Here is a 21283-nt window from a genome sequence, read left to right on the forward strand (position 1 = left end):
AGTCCTCGTGTTGCACCCCTTTTCTCCTTTTGTACAATTTTTTTTATTTACCCTTCTCGCCGCTAAAGCAATTTCTTTTTTCCTATCCCGCCCCTCCAAGCGCTCCCCACTGGCCCGTCGCTTTCGATCGCCTTCGGCTCTGTGGACCCCACAATTGTATGCCCGGTCCCTACGCGGTTGTGATCGTTCCCTGCGCTGGACTGACATCAAATACGCTCAGATCGTAATTACTGATGGGTGCGACCATAGTAGCACTAACGCACAGGATCCTATCAGAACTCCGAAGTTAAGCGCGCTTGGGCAAGAGTAGTACTAGGATGGGTGACCCACTGGTAAGTCCTCGTGTTGTACCCCTTTTCTCCTTTTGCACAATTTTTTTTTACCCATCTCGCTGCTAAAGCAATTTCCTTTTTCCCTATCCCGTCCCTACAAGCGCTCCACGTTGGACCCTCGCTTTCGATCGCCCCCGCTCCGCGGATCATGTAGTGGCTGGCCCGGTCCCTCCGCGGTTGAGAACGCTCTCGGCGCTGGATTAACATCTAACACGCTCGGACCGTAATTACCGATGGGTGCGACCATACCAGCACTAACACACCGGATCCCATCAGAACTCTGAAATTTAACGTGCTTTAGCGAGAGTAGTACTAGGATGGGTGACCCCCTGGGAAGTTCTCGTGTAGTACCCCTTTTCTCCTTTTGTACAATTTTTTTTTTACCCTTCTCGCCACTAAAGCAATTTTTTTCCCTTTCCCGTCCCTACAAGCGCTCCCAGCTGGCCCCTTGCTTTCGATCGCCACCGGCACCGCAGACCCCAAAATCGCTGCCCCGATCCCTCCGCGGTTGCGAACGCTCCCGACGGTAGACTGACATCAAACACGCTCGGACCGTAATTACTGACGGGTGCAACCATACCAGCACAAACGCACCAAATTCCATCAGAACTTCGAAGTTTAGCGTGCTTTGGCGAGAGTAGTACTGGGATGGGTGACCCCCTGGGAAGTCCTCGTGTTGTACCCCTTTTCTCCTTTGGTACAATTTTTTTTACCCTTCTTGCCACTAAAGGAATTTCTTTTTACCTATCCCGCCCCTTCAAGAGCTCCCCGCTGGCCCCTCGCTTTCGCTCCCCACTGGCTCCGCGGACCCCACAATCGCTGGCCTGGTCCTTCCACGGTTCAGATCGCTCCCTGCGCTGGACTGACATCAAATATGCTGGGACCGTAATTACTGACGGGTACGACCATACCAGCACTAACGCACCGGATCCCATCAGAACTTCGAAATTAAGCGTGCTTGGGCGAGAGTGGTGCTAGGATGGGTGACCCCCTGGGAAGTCCTTGTGTTGCACCCCTTTCTCCTTTTGTACAATTTTTTTTTCTTTTTACCCTTCTCGCCTCTGAAGCAATTTTTTTCCCTATCCCGCCCCGCCAAACGCTCCCCGCTGGCCCTTCGCTTTCGAACGTCGCCGGCTCCACGTACCCCACAATCGCTTGCCCGGTCCCTCCGTGGTTGCGATCCCTCCCTGCACTGGACAGACATCAAATACACTCGGACCGCAATTATTGACGAGTGCTACAATACCAGCACTAACACACCGAATCCCATCAGAACTTCGAAGTTAAGCGTGCTTAGGCGAGAGTAGTACTCGGAAGGGTAACCCCCTGGGAAGTCCTTGTGTTGCACCCCTTTTCTCCTTTTGTACAATTCTTTTTTTTTACCCTTCTCGCCGCTGTAGCAATTTTTTTCCCTATCCCGCCCCTCCAAGCGCTCCCCGCTGGCCCCTCGCTTTCGATCACCGCCGGCTCCGCGGACCCCACAATCGCTGGCCCGGTCCTTCTGCGGTTGAGATCGCTCCCTGCGCTGGACCGCCATCAACTACGCTCGGACCGCAATTACTGATGGGTGCGACCATACCAGCACGAACGCAACGGATCCCATCAGAACTCCGAAGTTAAGCGTGCTTGGGCGAGAGTAGTACTAGGATGGGTGACCCCCTTCGAAGCCCTCGGGTTGCACCCCTTTTCTCCTTTTGCACAATTTTTTTTTTTACCTTTCTCGCCGCTGAAGCAATTTTTATTCCCCCATCCCACCCCTCCAAGCGCTCCCAGCTGGCCCCTCACTTTCGATCGCCGCCAGCTCCGCGGACCCCACAATCGCTGGCCCGTTCCCTCCGCGGTTACGGTCGCTCTTTGCGCTGGACTGACATCAAATACGCTGGGACGACATTTACTGACGGGTGCGACCATACCAGCACTAATGCACCATACCCCATCAGAACTCTGAAGTTAAGCGTGCTTGGACGAGAGTAGTACTAGAATGGGTGACCCCCTTGGAAGTCCTCGTGTTGCACCCCTTTTCTCCTTTTGTACAATTTTTTTTTAACCTTCTCGCCGCTGAAGCAATTTTTTCCCCTATCCCGCCCCTCCAAGCGCTCCCCGCTGGCCCCTCACTTTCGATAGCCGCGAGCTCCGCGATCCCCACAATCGCTGGCCCGGTTCCTCCGCGGTTACTATCGCTCCCTGCGCTGGACTGACATTAAATACACTCGGACCGCCATTACTGACGGGTGCGACCATACCAGCACTAACGCACCGAATCCCATCAGAACTGCGATGTTAAGCGTGCTTGGGGGAGAGTAGTACTAGAATGGGTGACCCCCTGGGAAGTCCTCGTGTTGCACCCCTTTTCTCCTTTTGTACAATTTTTTTTTTACCCTTCTCGCATCTGAAGCAATTTTTTTCCCCTATCCCGCCCCTCCAAGCGCCCCCCGCTGGCCCCTCGCTTTCGAACGCTGCGGGCTCCGCGAACCCCACAATCGCTGGCCCGGTCCCTCCGCGGTTGCTATCGCTCCCTGCGCTGGACTGACATCAAATACGCTCGGACCGCAAGTATTGATGGGTGCGACTATACCTGCACTAACGCACCGGATCCCATCAGAACTCCGAAGTTAAGCGTGCTTGGACAAGAGTAGTACTAGGATGGGTGACCCCCAGGGAAGTCCTCGTGTTGCACCCCTTTTCTCCTTTTGTACAATTTTTTTTTTACCCTTCTCGCCGCTGAAGCAATTTTTATTCCCTATCCCGCCCCTCCAAGCGCTCCCCGCTGGCCCCTAGCTTTCGATCGCCGCCGGCTCTGCGGACCCCACAATCGCTGGCCCGGTCCCTCCGCGGTTGCAATCACTCCCTGCGCTGGACTGACATCAAATACGCTGGGACCGCAATTACTGACGGGTGCGACCATACTAGCACTAGCCGGATGTACCGGATCTCATCCGAACTCCGATGTTAAGCGTGCTTGGACAAGAGTAGTACTAGGATGGGTGACCCCCTGGGAAATCCTCGTGTTGCATCCGTTTTCTCCTTTTGTACAATTTTTTTTTTGCCCTTCTCGCCGCTGAAGCAATTTTTTCCCCCTATCCCGCCCCTCCAAGCGCTCCCCGCTGGCCCCTCGCTTTTGATCGCCGCGGGCTCCGCGGACTCCACAATTACAGGCCCGATCCCTCCGCGGTTGCTTTCGCTCCCTGCGCTGGACTGACATCAAATACGCCCGGACCGCAATTACTGACGGGTGCGACCATACCAGCACTAACGCACCGGATCCCATCAGAACTCCGAAGTTAAGCGTGCTTGGGCGAGAGTAGTACTAGGATGGGTGACCCCCTGGGAAGTCCTCGTGTTGCACCCTTTTTCTCCTTTTGTACAATTTTTTTTTACCCTTCTCGCCGCTGAAGCAATTTTTTTTCCCTGACCTGCCCCTCCAAGCGCTCCACGCTGGCCCCTCGCTTTTGATCGCCGCCGGCTCCGCGGACCCCACAATTCCCTCCGCGGTTGCTATCGCTCCCTACGCTGGACTGACATCAAATACGCTCGAACCGCAATTACCAACGTTGCGACTATACCAGCACTAACGTACCGGATCCCATCAGAACTACGAAGTTAAGCGTGCTTGGGCGAGAGTAGTACTAGGATGGGTGACCCCCAGGAAAGTCCTTGTGTTGTACCCATTTTCTCCTTTTGTACAATATTTTTTTTAACCTTCTCGCAGCTGAAGCAATTTTTTTCCGCTATCCCGTTCCTCCAAGCGCTCCCCGCGGTCCCTCGCTTTTGATCGCCGCCGGCACTGCGGACCCCACAATATCTGGCTCGGTCCCTCAGCGTTTGCGATCGCTCCCTGCGCTGGACTGACATCATATACGCTCGGACTGCAATTGATGACGGGTGCGACCATACCAGCACTAACGCACCGAATCCCATCAGAACTCCGAAGTTAAGCGTGTTTGGGCGAGAGTAGTACTAGGTTGGGTGACCCCCTGGGAAGTCCTCGTGTTGCACCCCTTTTCTCCTTTTGTACAATTTTTGTTTTTTACCCTTCTCGCCGCTGAAGCAGTTTACTCCCCTATCCCGCCCCTCCAAGCACTCCCCGCTGGCCCCTAGCTTTCGATCACCGTGGGCTCCGCGGACCCCACAATCGCTGGCCCGGTCCCTCCGCGGTTGCGATCGCTCCCTTCGCTGGACTGACATGAAATACGCTCGGAGCGCAATAACTGACGGGTGCGACCATACCAGGACTAACGCACCGGATCCCATCAGAACTCTGAAGTTAAGCGTGCTTGGGAGAGAGTAGTACTATGATGGGTGACCCCCTGGGAAGTCCTCGTGTTGCACCCCTTTTCTCCTTTTGTACAATTTTTTTTTTACCCTTCTCGCCGCTGAAGCAATTTTTCCCCCTATCCCGCCCCTCTAAGTGCTCCCCGCTGGCCCCCCGCTTTCGATCGCCGCGGGCTCCGCGGACCCCACAATCGCTGGCCCGATCCCTCCGCGGTTGCGATCGCTCCCTGCGCAGGACTGACATCAAATACGCTTGGACCGCAATTACTGACTGGTGCGACCATACCAGCACTAACGTACCGGATCCCATCAAAACTCCGAAGTTAAGCGTGCTTGGGCGAGAGTAGTACTAGGATGGGTGACCCCCATGGAAGCCCTCGTGTTGCACCCCTTTTCTCCTTTTGTACAATTTTTTTTTACCCTTCTCGCCTTTGAAGCAATTTTCTTCCCCTATCCCGTCCCTCCAAGCGCTCCCCGCTGGCCCCTCGCTTTCGATCGCCGCCGGCTCCGCGGACCCCACAATTGCTGGCCTGGTCCCTCCGCAGTTGCTATCGCTCCCTGCGCTGGACTGACATCAAATACGCTAGGACCGCAATTACTGACGGGTGCGACCATACCTGCACTAATGCACCGGATCCCATCAGAGCTCCGAAGTTAAGCGTGCTTGGGCGAGAGTAGTACTAGTTTGGTTGACCCCCTCGGAAGTCCTCGTGTTGCAACCCTTTTCCCCTTTTGTACAATTTTTTTTTACCCTTCTCGCCGCTGAAGCAATTTTTTTCCCTATCCCGCCCTCCAAGCGCTCCCCGCCGGCCCCTCGCTTTCGATCGCCGAGGACTTCGCGGACCCCACAATCGCTGGCCCGGTCCCTCCGCTGTTGCGATCGCTCCCTTTGCTGGACTGACATGAAATACGCTCGGATCGCAATTACTGACTGGTGCGACCATACCAGCGCTAACGCGCCGGATCCCATCAGAACTCTGGAGTTAAGCGTGCTCGGGGGAGGGTAGTCCTAGGATGGTTGACCCCCTGGGAAGTCCTCGTGTTTTACCCCCTTTCTCCTTTTGTACAATTTTTTTTTTACCCTTCTCGCCGCTGAAGCAGTTTTTTCCCCTCTCCCGCCCCTCCGAGCGCTCCCCGCTGGCCCCTCGCTTTCGATCGCCCCCGGCTCCGCGGACCCCACAATCGTTGGCCCGGTCCCTCCGCGGTTGCGATCGCTCCCTACGCTGGACAGACATCAAATACGCTCGGACCGCAATTATTGATGGGTGCGACCATACCAGCACTAACGCATCGGATCCCATCAGAACTCCGAAGTTAAGCGTGCTTGGGCGAGAGTAGTACTAGGAACCGCAATTACTGACGGGTGCGACCATACCAGCACTAACGCATCGGATCCCATCAGAACTCCGAAGTTAAGCGTGCTTGGGCGAGAGTAGTACTAGGATGGGTGAACCCCTGAGAAGTCCTCGTATGGCACCCCTTTTCTCCTTTTGTACAATTTTTTTTTACCCTTCTCGCCGCTGAAACAATTTTTTTCCCCTATCTCGCCCCTCCAAGCGCTCCCCGTTGATCCCTCGCTTTCGATCGCCGCCGGCTCCGCGGACCCCACAATCGCTGGCCCGGTCCCTCCGCGGTTGCGATCGCTCCCTACGCAGGACTTACATCAAATACGCTTGGACCGCAATTACTGACTGGTGCGACCATACCAACACTAACGCACCGGATCCCATCAAAACACCGAAGTTAAGCGTGCTTGGGCGAGAGTAGTACTAGGAAGGGTGACCCCCTGGGAAGTCCTCGTATAACACCTCTTTTCTCCTTTTGTACAATTTTTTTTTACCCTTCTCGCCGCTGAAGCAATTTTTTTCCGCTATCCCGCCCCTCCAAGAGCTCCCCGCTGGCCCCTCGCCTTCGATCGCCGTCGGCTCCGCGGACCCCACAATCGCTGGCCCGGTCCATCCGCAATTGCAATCGCTCTCGGAGCTGGACTGACATTAAATACGCTCGGACCGCAATTACTGACGGGTGCGACCATACCCGCACTAACGTACCGGATCCCATCAGAACTCCGAAGTTAAGCGTGCTTGGGTGAGAGTAGAACTAGGATGGGTGAACCTCTGGGACGTCCTCGTGTTGCACCCCTTTTCTCCTTTTGTATAATTTTTTTTTACCCTTCTCGCCACTGAAGCAATTTTTACCCTATCCCACCCCACCAAGCGCTCCCCGCGGGCCCCTTACTTTCTATAGCCACGGGCTCCGCGGACCCCACAATCGCTGGCCCGTTCCCTCCGCGATTGCGGTCACTCCCTGCACTGGACTGACATCAAATACTCTGGGATCGCAATTACTGACGGGTGCGACCATACTAGCATTAACGCACCGGATCCCATCCGAAATCCGAAGTTAAGCGTTCTTGGGCGAGTGTAGTACTAGGATGGGTGACCCGTTGGGACGTCCTCGTGTTGCACCCCTTTTCTCCTTTTGTACAATTTTTTTTTACCCTTTTCGCCGCAGAAGGAATTTTTTTCCCTATCCCGCCCCTCCAAGCGCACCCCGCTGGACCCTCGCTAACGATTGCCGCCGCCTCCGCGAACCCCACAATCGCTGGCCCGGTCCCTCCATAGTTGCTATCGCTCCCTGCGTTGGACTGACATCTAATACGCTTGGACCGCAATTACCGACGGAGCGACAATACCAGCACTAACGCCCCGGATCCCATCAGAACTCCGAAATTAAGCGTGCTTGGGCGAGAGTAGTACTAGGATGGTTGACCCCCTGGGAAGTCCTCGTGTTGCATCCTTTTCGCCTTTTGTGCAATTTTTTTTTACCCTTCTCGCCGTCGAAGCAATTTTTTCCCCTATCCCGCCCCTCCAAGTGCTCCCCGCTGGCCCCTCGCTTTCGATCGCCGCCGGCTCCGCGGACCCCACAATCGCTGGCCCGGTCCCTCCGCGATTGCGATCGCTCCCTGAGCTGGACTGATATCAAATACGCTCGGTCAGCAATTACTGACGGGTGCGACCATACCAGCACTAACGCACCGGATCCCATCAGAACTCTGAAGTTAAGCGTGCTTGGGCGAGAGTAGTACTAGGATGGGTGACCCCCTGGAAAGTCCTCGTGTTGCACCCCTTTTCTCCTTTTGTACAATTTTTTTTTACCCTTCTCACCGCTGAAGCAATTTTTTTCCAATATCCCGCCCCTCCAAGCGCTCCCCACTGTCCCCTCGCTTTCGAGCGCCGTCGGCTCCTTAGACCCCATAATCGTTGGCCCGGTCCCTCCGCGGTTGCGATCGCTCCCTGCGCTGGACTGACATCAAATACGCTCGGACCGCAAATACTGATGGGTGCGACCATACCGGCACTAAAGCACCGGATCCCATCAGAACTCCGAGGTTAAGCATGCTTGGGCGAGAGTAGTACTAGGATGGGGGACCCCCTGGGAAGTCCTTGTGTTACACCTCTTTTCCCCTTTTGAACAATTTTTACCCTTCTCGCCGCTGAAGCAATTTTTTCCCCTATCCTGCCCCTCCAAGCGCTCCTCGCTGGCCCCTCGCTTTCGATCGCCGCCGGCTCTGCCGACCCGACAATTGCAGGCCCGGCTATCGCTCCCCGCGCTAGAATGATATCAAATACGCTCGGACCGCAATTACTGACGGGTGCGACCAAACCAGCACTAACGCACCGGATCCCATTAGAACTCCGAAGTTAAGCGTGCTTGGGCGAGAGTAGTACTTGGATGGGTGACCCCCTAGAAAGTCCTCGTGTTGCACTCCTTTTCTCCTTTTGCACAATTTTTTTTACCCTTCTTGCCGCTGAAGCAATTTTTTCCCCTATCCCGCCCCTTCAAGCGCTCCACGCTGGCCCTTCGCTTTCGATCGCCGCCGGCTCCGCGGACCCCACAATCGTTGGCTCGGTCCCTCCGCGGTTGTGATCGGTCCCTGCGCTGGACTGACATCAAATACGCTCGGACCGCAATTATTGACTGGTGCGACCATAACAGCACTAACGCACCGGATCCCATCAGAACTCCGAAGTTAAGCGTGATCGGGCGAGAGTAGCTCTAGGATGGGTGACCCCCTGGGTAGTCCTCGTGTAGCACCCCTTTTCTCCTTTTGTACGATTTTTTTTTACCATTCTCACCGCCGAAGCAATTTTTTCCCCTATCCCGCCCCTCCAAGCGCTCCCTGCTGGCCCCTCGCTTTCGATAGCCGCTGGCTCCTTGGACCCCACAATCACTGGCCCGGTCCCTCCGCGGTTTTGATCGCTCCCTGCGCTGGATTGACATCAAATACGCTCCGACCGCAATTACTGATGGGTGCGACCATACCAGCACTAACGCACCGGATCCGATCAGAACTCCGATGTTAAGCGTGCTTGGGCGAGAGTAGTACTAGGATGGGTGACCCCCTGGGAAGTCCTCGTGTTGCACCCTTTTTCTCCTTTTGAACAATTTTTTTTTTTACCCTTCTCGCCGCTGAAGCAATTTTTCCCCCTATCCCACCACTCCAAGCGCTCCCCGCCGGCCCCTCACATTGGATCGCCGCGGGCTCCGCGGACCCCACAATTGCTAGCCCGGTCCCTCCGCGGTTGCTATCGCTCCCTACGCTGGACTGACATCAAATACGCTCGGACCGCAATTAATGATGGGTGCGACAATATCAACACTAACGCACCGGATCCCGTAAGAACTCCGAAGTTAAGCGTGCTTGGGCGAGAGTAGTACTAGGATGGTTGGCCCCCTGGGAAGTCCTCCTGTTGCACCCCTTTTCTCCTTCTGCCCAATTTTTTTTTCTACCCTTCTCGCCGCTGAAGCAATTTTTTCCCCTATCCCGCTCGTCCAAGCGCTCCCCGCTGGCCCCTAGCTTTCGATCGCCGTCGGCTCCGCGGACCCCACAATCGCTCCCTGCGCTGGACTGACATCAAATACGCTCGGACCACAATTACTGATGGGTGCGACCATATCAGCACTAATGCTCCGGATCCCGTCAGAACTCCGAAGTTAAGCGTGCTTGGGCGAGAGTAGTACTACGATGGTTGGCCCCCTGGGAAGTCCTCCTGTTGCACCCCTTTTCTCCTTTTGCACAATTTTTTTTTCTACCCTTCTCGCCACTGAAGCAATTTTTTCCCCCATCCCGCCCGTCCAAGGGCTCCCCGTTGGCCCCTCGCTTTCGATCGCCGTGGGCTCCGCAGACCCGGACCCCACAATCGCTGGCCCGGTCCCTCCTCGGTTGCGATTGCTCCCTGCGCTGGACTGACATCAAATACGCTCGGACCGCAATTACTGACTGGTGCGACCATACCAGCACTAACGCACCGGATCCCATCAGAACTCCGAAGTTAAGCGTGCTCGGGCGAGAGTAGTACTAGGATGGGTGAACCCCTGGGACGTCCTCATGTTGCACCCCTTTTCTCCTTTTGTACAATTTTTTTTTACCCTTCTCGCTGCTGAAGCAATTTTTCCCCTATCCCGCCCCTCCAAGCGCTCCCCGCTGGCCCCTCGCTTTCGATCGACACGGGCTCCGCAGACCCCACAATCGCTGGCTCGGTCCCTCCGCGGTTACGATCGCTCCCTACGCTGGACTGACATCAAATACGCTCGGGCCGCAAATACTGATGGGTGCGACCATAACCACACTAACGCACCGGATCCCATCATAACTCCGAAGTTAAGCGTGCTTGGGCGAGAGTAGTACTAGGATGGGTGACCCCCTGGAAAGTCCTCGTGTTGCACCCCTTTTCTCCTTTTGTACAATTTTTTTTTACCCTTATCGCCGCTGAAGCAATTTTTTTCCGCTATCCCGCCCCGCCAAGCGCTCCCCACTGGCCCCTCGCTTTCGATCCCCGTCTGCTCCGCGGACCCCACAATCGTTGGCCCGTTCCCTCTGCGGTTGCGATCGCTCCCTGCGCTGGACTGACATCAACTACGCTCGGACCGCAAATACTGACGGGTGCGACCATACCGGCACTAAAGCGCTGGATCCCATCAGAACTCCGAAGTTAAGCATGTTTGGGCGAGAGTAGTACTAGGATGGGTGACCCCCAGGGAAGTCCTCATATTACACCCCTTTTCTCCTTTTGAACAATTTTTTTTTTTACCCTTCTCGCCACTGAAACAATTTTTCCCCTATCTCTCCCCTCCAAGTGCTCCCCGCTGGCCCCTCGCATTCGATTGCCGTCTGCTCCGCGGACCCCACAATTGCTGGCCCGATCCCTCCGCGGTTGCTATCGCTCCCTGCGCAGGACTGATATCAAATACGCTCGGACCGCAATTACTGACGGGTGCGACCATACCAGCACTAACGCACCGGATCCCCTCAGAACTCCAAAGTTAAGCGTGCTTGGGCGAGAGTAGTACTAGGATGGTTGACCCCCTGGGAAGTCCTCGTGTTGCACTCCTTTTCTCCTTTTGTACAATTTTTTTTATACCCTTCTCGCCGCTGAAGCAATTTTTTCCCCAATCCCGCCCCTCCAAGCGCTCCCCGCTGGCCCCTCGCTTTTGATCGCCATGGGCTCCGCGGACCCCACAATCGCTGGCCCGGTCCTTCCGCGGATGCGAACGCTCCCTGCGGTGGACTGACATCAAATACGCTCGGACCGTAATTACTGACTGGTGAGACAATACCAGCACTAACGCACCGGATCCCAACAGAACTCCGAAGTTAAGCGTGCTGCGGCGAGAGTAGAACTAGGATGGGTGAACCCCTGGGACGTCCTCATGTTGCACCCCTTTTCTCCTTTTGTACAATTTTTTTTTACCCTTCTCGCCACTGAAGAAAATTTTTCCCTATCCCGCCCCACCAAGCGCTCCCCGCTGGCCCCTTGTTTTCTATAGCCGCGGGCTCCGCGGACCCCACAATCGCTGGCCCGTTCCCTCCGCTGTTGCGGCCGCTCCCTGCGCTGGACTGACATCAAATACGCTCGGACCGCAATTACTGATGGGTGCGACCATATCAGCACTAACGCACCGGATCCCGTCAGAACTCCGAAGTTAAGCGTGCTCAGGCGAGAGTAGTACTAAGATGGGTGAACCCCAGGGACGTCCTCGTGTTGCACCCCTTTTCTCCTTTTGTACAATTTTTTTTTACCCTTCTCGCAGCTGAAGCAATTTTTTCCCCTATACCGCCCCTCCAAGCGCTCCCCGCTGGCCCCTTGCTTTCGATCGGCGTCGGCTCCGCGGACCCCACAATCGCTGGCCCGGTCCCTCCGCGGTTGCGATCGCTCCCTGCGCTGGACTGACATCAAATACGCTCGGACCGCAATTACTGACGGGTGCGACCATACCAGCACTAACGCACCGGATCCCATCAGAACTCCGAAGTTAAGCGTGCTTGGGCGAGAGTAGTACTAGGATGGGTGACCCCGCAATTACTGACGGGTGCGACCATACCAGCACTAACGCACCGGATCCCATCAGAACTCCGAAGTTAAGCGTGCTTGGGCGAGAGTAGTACTAGGATGGGTGACCCCGCAATTACTGACGGGTGCGACCATACCAGCACTAACGCACCGGATCCCATCAGAACTCCGAAGTTAAGCGTGCTTGGGCGAGAGTAGTACTAGGATGGGTGACCCCGCAATTACTGACGGGTGCGACCATACCAGCACTAACGCACCGGATCCCATCAGAACTCCGAAGTTAAGCGTGCTTGGGCGAGAGTAGTACTAGGATGGGTGACCCCGCAATTACTGACGGGTGCGACCATACCAGCACTAACGCACCGGATCCCATCAGAACTCCGAAGTTAAGCGTGCTTGGGCGAGAGTAGTACTAGGATGGGTGACCCCGCAATTACTGACGGGTGCGACCATACCAGCACTAACGCACCGGATCCCATCAGAACTCCGAAGTTAAGCGTGCTTGGGCGAGAGTAGTACTAGGATGGGTGACCCCGCAATTACTGACGGGTGCGACCATACCAGCACTAACGCACCGGATCCCATCAGAACTCCGAAGTTAAGCGTGCTTGGGCGAGAGTAGTACTAGGATGGGTGACCCCGCAATTACTGACGGGTGCGACCATACCAGCACTAACGCACCGGATCCCATCAGAACTCCGAAGTTAAGCGTGCTTGGGCGAGAGTAGTACTAGGATGGGTGACCCCGCAATTACTGACGGGTGCGACCATACCAGCACTAACGCACCGGATCCCAACAGAACTCCGAAGTTAAGCGTGCTGCGGCGAGAGTAGAACTAGGATGGGTAAACCCCTGGGATGTCCTCGTGTTGCACCCCCTTTCTCCTTTTGTACAATTTTTTTTTTACCCTTCTCGCCGCTGAAGAAAATTTTTCCCTATCCCGCCCCACCAAGCGCTCCCCGCTGGCCCCTTGTTTTCTATAGCCGCGGGCTCCGCGGACCCCACAATCGCTGGCCCGTTCCCTCCGCTGTTGCGGCCGCTCCCTGTGCTGGACTGACATCAAATACGCTCGGACCGCAATTACTGATGGGTGCGACCATATCAGCACTAACGCACCGGATCCCGTCAGAACTCCGAAGTTAAGCGTGCTCAGGCGAGAGTAGTACTAAGATGGGTGAACCCCAGGGACGTCCTCGTGTTGCACCCCTTTTCTCCTTTTGTACAATTTTTTTTACCCTTCTCGCAGCTGAAGCAATTTTTTCCCCTATACCGCCCCTCCAAGCGCTCCCCGCTGGCCCCTTGCTTTCGATCGGCGTCGGCTCCGCGAACCCCACAATCGCTGGCCCGGTCCCTCCGCGGTTGCGATCGCTCCCTGCGCTGGACTGACATCAAATACGCTCGGACCGCAATTACTGACGGGTGCGACCAGCGGACCCCACAATCGCTGGCCCGGTCCCTCCGCGGTTGCGATGATCCCATCAGAACTCCGAAGTTAAGCGTGCTTGGGCGAGAGTAGTACTAGGATGGGTGACCCCCTGGAAAGTCCTCGTGTTGCACCCATTTTCTCCTTTTGTACAATTTTTTTTACCCTTCTCGCCGCTGAAACAATTTTTTTCCCCTATCCCGCCCCACCAAGCGCTCCCCGCTGGCCCCTCGCTTACGATCGCCTTCAGCTCCGCGGACCCCACAATCGTTGGCCCGGTCCCTCCGCGGTTGCGATCGCTCCCTGCGCTGGACTGACATCAAATACGGACGGGTGCGACCATACCGGCACTAAAGCACTGGATCCCATCAGAGCTCCGAAGTTAAGCGTGTATGGAAGAGAGTAGCACTAGGATAGGTGACCCCCTGGGAAGTCCTCGTATTACACCCCTTTTCTCCATTTGAACAATTTTTTTTTTCCCCTTCTCGCCACTGAAACAATTTTTTCCCCTATCTCGCCCATCCAAGCGCTCCCCGCTGGCCCATCACTTTCGATCGCCGCGGGCTCCGCAGACCCCACAATTGCTGGCCCGATCCCTCCGCGGTTGCTATCGCTCCCTGCGCCGGACTGACATCAAATACGCAAGGACCGCAATTACTGACTGGTGCGACCATACCAGCACTAATGCACCGGATCCCATCAGAACTTCGAAGTTAAGCGTGCTTGGGCGAGAGTAGTACTAGGATGGTTGACCCCCTGGGAAATCCTCGTGTTGCACTCCTTTTCTCCTTTGGTACAATTTTTTTTTGTAACCTTCTCGCCGTTGAAGCAGTTTTTTCCCCAATCCCGCCCCTCCAAGTGCTCCCCGCTGGCCCCTTGCTTTTGATCGTCGCGGGCTCCGCAGACCCCACAATTGCTGGCTCGGTCCTTCAGTGGTTGCGAACGCTCCCTGTGGTGGACTAACATCAAATACGCTCCGACCGCAATTACTGACTGGTGAGACAATACCAGCACTAACGCACCGGATCCCAACAGAACTCCGAAGTTAAGCGTGCTGCGGCGAGAGTAGAACTAGGATGGGTAAACCCCTGGGACGTCCTCGTGTTGCACCCCCTTTCTCCTTTTGTACAATTTTTTTTCTACCCTTCTCGCCGCTGAAGAAAATTTTTCCCTATCCCGCCCCACCAAGCGCTCCCCGCTGGCCCCTTGCTTTCTATAGCCGCGGGCTCTGAGGACCCCACAATCGCTGGCCCGTTCCCTCCGCCGTTGCGGCCGCTCCCTGCGCTGGACTGACATCAAATACGCTTGGACCGCAATTACTGATGGGTGCGACCATATCAGCACTAACGCACCGGATCCCGTCAGAACTCCGAAGTTAAGCGTGCTTGGGCGAGAGTAGTACTAGGGTGGTTGGCCCCCTGGGAAGTCCTCCTGTTGCACCCCTTTTCTCCTTTTGCACAATTTTTTTTCTACCCTTCTCGCCGCTGATGCAATTTTTACCCCTATCCCGCCCGTCCAAGCGCTCCCCACTGGCCCCTCGCTTTCGATCGCGCGGGCTCCGCGGACCCAGACCCCACAATCGCTGGCCCGGTCCCTCCGCGGTTGCGATCGCTCCCTGCGCTGTACTGACATCAAATACCCTCGGAACGCAATTACTGACTGGTGCGACCATACCAGTACTAACACATCGAACCCCATCAGAACTCCGAAGTTAAGAGTGCTCGGGCGAGAGTAGTACTAGGATGGGTGAACCCCTGGGACGTCCTCGTGTTGCACCCCTTTTCTCCTTTTGTACAATTTTTTTTACCCTTCTCGCCGCTGAAGAAAATTTTTCCCTATCCCGCCCCACCAAGCGCTCCCCGCTGGCCCCTTGCTTTCTATAGCCGCGGGCTCCGAGGACCCCACAATCGCTGGCCCGTTCCCTCCGTCGTTGCGGCCGCTCCCTGCGCTGGACTGACATCAAATACGCTCGGACCGCAATTACTGATGGGTGCGACCATATCAGCACTAACGCACCGGATCCTGTCAGAACTCCAAAGTTAAGCGTGCTTGGGCGAGAGTAGTACTAGGGTGGTTGGCCCCCTGGGAAGTCCTCCTCTTGCACCCCTTTTCTCCTTTTGCACAATTTTTTTTCTACCCTTCTCGCCGCTGATGCAATTTTTACCCCTATCCCGCCCGTCCAAGCGCTCCCCGTTGGCCCCTCGCTTTCGATCGCGCGGGCTCCGCGGACCCAGACCCCACAATCGCTGGCCCGGTCCCTCCGCGGTTGCGATCGCTCCCTGCGCTGTACTGACATCAAATACGCTCGGACCGCAATTACTGACTGGTGCGACCATACCAGTACTAACACATCGAAACCCATCAGAACTCCGAAGTTAAGAATGCTCGGGCGAGAGTAGTACTAGGATGGGTGAACCCCTGGGACGTCCTCGTGTTGCACCCCTTTTCTCCTTTTGTAAAATTTTTTTTACCCTTCTCGCCGCTGAAGAAAATTTTTCCCTATCCCGCCCCACCAAGAGCTCCCCCCTGGCCCCTTGCTTTCTATAGCCGCGGGCTCCGAGGACCCCACAATCGCTGGCCCGTTCCCTCCGCCGTTGCGGCCGCTCCCTGCGCTGGACTGACATCAAATACGCTCGGACCGCAATTACTGATGGGTGCGACCATATCAGCACTAACGCACCGGATCCCATCAGAACTCCGAAGTTAAGCGTGCCTGGGCGAGAGTAGTACTAGGATGGTTGACCCCCTAGGAAGTCCTCGTGTTGCACCCCTTTTCTCCTTTTGTACAATTTTTTTTTGTACCCTTCTCACCGCTGAAGCAATTTTTTCCCCTATCCCGCCCCTCCAAGCGCTCCCCGCTGGCCCCTCTCTTTTGATCGCCGCGGGCTCCGCGGACCCCACAATCGCTGGCCCGGTCCTTCCGCGGTTGCGCACGCTCCCTGCGTTGGACTGACATCAAATACGCTCGGACCGTAATTACTGATGGGTGCGACCATACCAGCACTAATGCACCTGATCCCAACAGAACTCCGAAGTTAAGCGTGCTGCGGCGAGAGTAGAACTAGGATGGGTGAACCCCTGGGACGTCCTCGTGGTGCACCCTTTTTCTCCATTTGTATAATTTTTTTTTTACCCTTCTCGCCGCTGAAGAAAATTTTTCCTTATCCCGCCCCACCAAGTGCTCCCCGTAGGCCCCTTGCTTTCTATAGCCACGGGCTCCGCAGACCCCACAATCGCTGGCCCGTTTCCTCCGCAGTTGCGGTTGCTCCCTGCGCTGGGTTGACATCAAATACGCTCGGACCGCAGTTACTGATGGGTGCGACCATACCAGGACTAACGCACCGAATCCCATCAGAACACCGAAGTTAAGCGTGCTTGGGCGAGAGTAGTACTAGGATGGTTGGCCCCCTGGGAAGTCCTCCTGTTGCACCCCTTTTCTCCTTTTGCACAATTTTTTTTCTACCCTTCTCGCCGCTGAAGCAATTTTTTCCCCTATCCCGCCCCTCCAAGCGCTCCCCGATGGCCCCTCGCTTTTGATCGCCGCGGGCTCCGCGGACCCCACAATCGCTGGCCCGGTTCTTCCGCGGGTGCGAACGCTCCCTGCGCTGAACTGACATCAAATACGCTCGGACCGCAATTACGGACTGGTGAGACCATACCAGCACTAACGCACCGGATCCCAACAGAACTCCGAAGTTAAGCATGCCTGGGCGAGAGTAGAACTAGGATGGGTGAACCCCTGGGATGTTTCGTGTTGCACCCCTTTTCTCCTTTTGTACAATTTTTTTTACCCTTCTCGCCGCTGAAGAAAATTTTTCCCTATCCCGCCCCACCAAGCGCTCCCCGCTGGCCCCTTGCTTTCTATAGCCGCGGGCTCCGCGGTCCCCACAATCACTGGCCCGTTCCCTCCGCCGTTGCGGTCGCTCCCTGTGCTGGACTGACATCAAATACGCTCGGATCGCAATTACTGACGGGTGCGACCATACTAGCACTAACGCACCGGATCCCATCCGAACTCCGAAGTTAAGCATGCTTGGGCGAGAGTAGTACTAGGATGGCTGAGCCCGCGGGAAGTCCTCGTGTTGCACCCCTTTTCTCCTTTTGTATAATTTTTTTTTACCCTTCTCGCCGCTGAAGCAATTTTTTCCCCTATCCCGCCCCTCCAAGCGCTCCTCGCTGGCCCCTCGCTTTCGATCGCCGCGGGCTCCGCGGACCCTACAATCGCAGGCCCGGTCCTTCCGCGGTTTCGATCGCTCCCTGCGCTGGACTAACATCAAATACGCTCGGACGACCCCCTGGGAAGTCCTCGTGTTGCACCCCTTGATCCCATCAGAACTCCGAAGTTAAGCGTGGTTGGGCGAGAGTAGAACTAGGATGGGTGAACCCCTGGGACGTCCTCGTGTTGCACCCCTTGATCCCATCAGAACTCCGAAGTTAAGCGTGGTTGGGCGAGAGTAGAACTAGGATGGGTGAACCCCTGGGACGTCCTCGTGTTGCACCCCTTGATCCCATCAGAACTCCGAAGTTAAGCGTGGTTGGGCGAGAGTAGAACTAGGATGGGTGAACCCCTGGGACGTCCTCGTGTTGCACCCCTTGATCCCATCAGAACTCCGAAGTTAAGCGTGGTTGGGCGAGAGTAGAACTAGGATGGGTGAACCCCTGGGACGTCCTCGTGTTGCACCCCTTGATCCCATCAGAACTCCGAAGTTAAGCGTGGTTGGGCGAGAGTAGAACTAGGATGGGTGAACCCCTGGGACGTCCTCGTGTTGCACCCCTTGATCCCATCAGAACTCCGAAGTTAAGCGTGGTTGGGCGAGAGTAGAACTAGGATGGGTGAACCCCTGGGACGTCCTCGTGTTGCACCCCTTGATCCCATCAGAACTCCGAAGTTAAGCGTGGTTGGGCGAGAGTAGAACTAGGATGGGTGAACCCCTGGGACGTCCTCGTGTTGCACCCCTTGATCCCATCAGAACTCCGAAGTTAAGCGTGGTTGGGCGAGAGTAGAACTAGGATGGGTGAACCCCTGGGACGTCCTCGTGTTGCACCCCTTGATCCCATCAGAACTCCGAAGTTAAGCGTGGTTGGGCGAGAGTAGAACTAGGATGGGTGAACCCCTGGGACGTCCTCGTGTTGCACCCCTTGATCCCATCAGAACTCCGAAGTTAAGCGTGGTTGGGCGAGAGTAGAACTAGGATGGGTGAACCCCTGGGACGTCCTCGTGTTGCACCCCTTGATCCCATCAGAACTCCGAAGTTAAGCGTGCTTGGGCGAGAGTAGTACTAGGATGGTTGACCCCCTGGGAAGTCCTCGTGTTGCACTCCTTTTCTCCTTTTGTACAATTTTTTTTTACCCTTCTCGCCGCTGAAGCAAAATTTTCCCAATCCCGCCCCACCAAGCGCTCCTCGCTGGCCCCTTGCTTTCTATAGCCGCGGGCTTCGCGGACCCCACAATCGCTGGCCCGTTCCCTCTGTAGTTGCGGTCGCTCCCTGCGCTGGACTGACATCAAATACGCTGGGATCGCAATTACTGACGGGTGCGACCATACTAGCACTAACGCACCGGATCCCATTCGAACTTCGAAGTTAAGCGTGCTTGGGCGAGAGTAGTACCAGGAAAGGTGAGCCCGCGGGAAGTCCTCGTGTTGCACCCCTTTTCTCCTTTTGTACAATTTTTTTTACCCTTCTCGCCGCAGAAGCAATTTTTTTTCCCTATCCCGCCCCTCCAAGCGCTCCCCGCTGGCCCCTCGCTTACGATCCCCGCCGGCTCCGCGGACCCCACAATCTCTGGCCCGGTCCCTCCGTGGTTGCTATTGCTCCCTACGCTGGACTGACATCAAATACCTTCGGACCGCAAATACTGATGGGTGAGACCGTACCAGCACTAAAGCACCAGATCCCATCAAAACTCCGAAGTTAAGCGTGCTTAGGCTAGAGTAGTACTAGGATGGGTGACCCCCTGGGAAGTCCTCGTGTTGCACCACTTTTCTCCTTTTGTACAATTTTTTTTTACCCTCTCGCCGCTGATGAAATTTTTTGCCCCCGTCCCGCGCCTCCCAGCGGTCCCCGCTGGCCCCTCGCTTTCGATCGCCGCGGGCTCCGCAGACCTCATAATCGCTGGCTCGGTTCCTCCGCGGTTGCTATCGCTCCCTGCACTGGAATGACATCAAATACGCTCGAACCGCAATTATTGATGGGTGCAACCATACCAGCTCTAACGCACCGGATCTCATCAGAACTCCTAAGTTAAGCGTGTTGGATGAGAGTAGTACTAGAATGGGTGACCCCCAGGGAAGTCCTCGTGTTGCACCCCTTTTCTCCTTTCGTACAATTTTTTTTTTACCCTTCTCGCCGCTGAAGCAATTTTTTCCCTATCCCGCCCCTCCAAGCGATCCCCGCTGGCCCCTCGCTTTCGATTGCCGCGGGCTCCGCGGACCCCACAATCGCTGGCCCGGTACCTCCGTGGTTGCTATCGCTCCCTGTACTGGACTAACATCAAATACGCCCAGACCAAGATTACTGATGGGTGCGACCATACCACCACCAACGCACCGGATCCCATCAGAACTCCGAAGTTAAACGTGCTTCGGCGAGAGTAGTAATAGGATGGGTGACCCCCTGGGAAGTCCTCGTGTTGCATCCCTTTTCTCCTTTTGTACAGTTTTTTTTACCCTTCTCGCCGCTGAAGCAATTTTTTTCCGCTATCCCGGCCCTCCAATCACTCCCCGCTGGCCCCTCGCTTTCGATCGCCATAGGCTCCGCTGACCCCATAATCTTTGTCCCTATCCCTCTGCGGTTACGATCGCTCCCTGCACTGGACTGACATCAAATATGCTCGGACCGCAATTGCTGACGGGTGCGACCGTACTAGTACTAACGCACCGGATCCCATCAGAACTCCGAAGCTAAGCGTGCTTGGGCGAAAGTAGAACTAGGATGGGTGAACCCCTGGGACGTCCTCGTGTTGCACCCCTTTTCTCCTTTTGTACAATTTTTTTTTTTACCCTTCTCGCCGCTGAAGCAATTTTTCCCCTATCCCGCCCCACCAAGCGCTCCCCGCTGGCCCCTCGCTTTCGATCGCCGCCGGCTCCACGGACCCCACGCCACAATCGCTGGCTCGATCCCTCCGCGGTTGCTATCGCTCCCAGCGCTGGACTGACATCAAATACGCTCGGACCGCATCTACTGACGGGTGCGACCATACCAGCACTAACGCTGTGGATCCCATCTGAACTCTGAAGTTAAGCGTGCATGGGCGAGAGTAGTACTAGGATGGGTGACACCCTGGGAAGTCCTCGTGTTGCCCCACTTTTCTCCTTTTGTAGAATTTTTTTTTTACCCTTCTCGCCGCTGAAGCAATTTTTTTACCCTATCCCGCCCCTCCAAACGCTCCTCGCTTTCGATCGCCGCCGGCTCCGCGGACCCTACCCCACAATCGCTGGCTCGGTATCTCTTCGCGGTTGTTATCGCTCCCTGCACAGGACTGACATCAAATACGCTCGGACCGCAAGTACTGACGGGTACCACCATACCAGCACTAACGCACCGAATCCGATCAGAACTCCGAAGTTAAGCGTGCTTGGGCGAGAGTAGTACTAGGATGGGTGACCCCTTGGGAAGTCCTCGTGTTGTACCCCTTTTTCTCCTTTTGTACAATTTTTTTTTACCCTTCTCGCCGCTGAAGCAATTTTTTTCCCTATCCCGACCCTCCATGCGCTCCCCGCTTGCCCCTCGCTTTCGACCGCCGCGAGCATGGCGGACCCCACAATAGCAGGCCCGGTCCCTCTGCGATTGCTATTGCTCCCTGCGCTGGACTGACATCAAATACGCTTGGACCGCAATTACTGACGGGTGCGACCATACCAGGACTAACGCACCGGATCCCATCAGAACTCCGAAGTTAA

Source organism: Olea europaea, unplaced genomic scaffold (assembly GCF_002742605.1).
Source record: "Olea europaea var. sylvestris unplaced genomic scaffold, O_europaea_v1 scaffold364, whole genome shotgun sequence".
NCBI lineage: Eukaryota > Viridiplantae > Streptophyta > Magnoliopsida > Lamiales > Oleaceae > Olea > Olea europaea.